Source organism: Hyla sarda, unplaced genomic scaffold (assembly GCF_029499605.1).
Source record: "Hyla sarda isolate aHylSar1 unplaced genomic scaffold, aHylSar1.hap1 scaffold_1949, whole genome shotgun sequence".
NCBI lineage: Eukaryota > Metazoa > Chordata > Amphibia > Anura > Hylidae > Hyla > Hyla sarda.
This window is the reverse complement of record NW_026608605.1, coordinates 48,836-51,306: the sequence shown is the minus strand read 5'-3', so window position 1 is coordinate 51,306 and position 2,471 is coordinate 48,836.

Below are 2,471 nucleotides of genomic sequence, written 5' to 3'. Positions count from 1 at the left end.
GGGGCCGCGCGCGCCGAGACAGGACCGACGGAGAGCGAGTCAGGTACGGGGACCGGGGTGCGCATCGCGAGCGGGCGCCACCCGCATCGCGAATCGCATCCCGGCTGGAGGCGGTACCGCAGCGCACCCGGTCAGTGGATCTGACCGGGGCGCTGCAGAAACGAGGAAGAGGCGAGCGCTCCGGGGAGGAACGGGGACCCGGAGCGCTCGGCGTAACAGTATGTATGGGTGTGTATATATATATATATATATATATATATATGCGTGTAATTATGTATGGGTATACAGTATATGTATGGGTGTAGATATGTATGGGTATACAGTATATGTATGGGTATATATGTATAGGTGTATGGGTATATATGCATGGGTATATATGTATATGTGTATGGGTATATATGTGTATGGGTATATATGTGTATATGTGTATGGGTATATATATGTTTGAGTGTGTATGGGTGTATATATGTATGTATGGGTGTATATTTATATATATATATATATATATATATATATATATATACACTCCCATACATACATATATACACCCATACATACATATACACCCATACATACATATACACCCATTCATATATATACCCATACATATATACATATATACCCATACATATACTGTATACCCATACATATATACCCATACATACCTACACCTATACATATACTGTATACCCATACATAATTACACCAATACATATTAATATATATATATATATATATATATATATATATATTAATATGTATGGGTGTAATTATGTATGGGTATACAGTATATGTATGGGTGTAGGTATGTATGGGTATATATGTATGGGTATATAGTTTATGTATGGGTATAGATGTATGTGTATATGTATGGGTATATATGTATATGGGTATGGGTATATTTGTAAATGTTTATGGGTGTATATGTATATGTGTATGGGTATATATGTATATGTATTTGGGTATATATGTGTATGGGTATATATGTGTATGTGTATGGGTATATATGTATATGTATGGGGGCGTGGCCTAGCGCTGAGAGAGAATAGTCGCATGTTGTGTTAGCTCCTCTATGGTTTCTCACATAAAGCAACAAAAAGCTACTTCTCCGGGATAATTTTGGGTCCAAACCTCTCACAATCCTTTGGGACATCAGTGAGAAGCTCTCCAGTAAATTTGTTTTGATTTACCAGACTTATTGTGGATAAAAAGTTTTGGCCTAGCAGACTCCATACCTCCTGCCTGTGAGGAAAAGTCCTGTCATCCAACTACAGAGGGGAATCACCTGACAGGACACTACAGAGCGGAGCCTCCATCTTTCCTCACAAGACTCTACAGAGCGGAGCCTCCATCTTCCCTCACAAGACACTACAGAGCGGAGCCTCCATCTTCTTTCACAAGACACGTCTCCATCTCATCCCTGCTGAGATTCTGGTGAGTCCTGCTCTATACAAGCTGACAGAAAACACTGATAACAGTCCTGTGCTCAGCCCCGCCGCCATCTTCCCTCCCCTGTCATCACCTCAGAGCTCCTGAGGAGAATACAGCCTGAACAGTAGTGTTGCTCGCGAATATTCGGAATACGAATTTTATTCGCGAATATCGCATATTCGCGAATATTCGCGAATATAGCACTATATATTCGTAATTACGAATATTCTTTTTTTTTTTTTTTTTCACAGTACACATCACAGTGATCACCCCTTTCTTCTTCCAGCTTGTGTGGTGTAAAGTAGGCTCAAATACTACTGTGTGAGACTGGCGAGCGAATTTTCGCATATGCGAAAATTACCGTAAGCGAAAATTTACATATGTTAATTTTCGCATATGCGAATTTTCGCTTATGGTAATTTTTCATATGCTAATTTTCGCACATGCTAATTTTCGCGTATGCGAAAATAAAACGCGACTATTATGAATATGCGAATTTAGCGAATATATGACGAATATTCGTCCATATATTCGCGAAATATCGCGAATTCGAATATGACATATGCCGCTCAATACTACTGAACAGCTGAGAGCAGAGTATATACTGCTGTATACAGTGCCCTAAGACTACAGATATACAAATAATTAAAGAGTACAATACAGAGTACTGAGTACAATACAGAGTACAGAGCTCCTGAGGAGAATACAGCCTGAACAGCTGAGAGCAGAGTATATAACTGCTGTATACAGTGTCCTAACACCACAAGACATATAACTAAAGAGTACAATACAGAGTATATAACTGCTGTATACAGTGCCCTAAGACTACAGATATACAAATAAAGAGTACAATACAGAGTACTGAATACAATACAGAGTACAGTACAGAGTACAGAGTACAATACAGAGTACAATACAGACATAACTGTCCCAGGAATGCAGAGTATATATACAGTGTACTGACCTACGTGCCAGCACTACACAGCTCCTCTCTATATCTCTGTGCTCATTATAAAGCTCATACACTTGTTCCTCAGCAA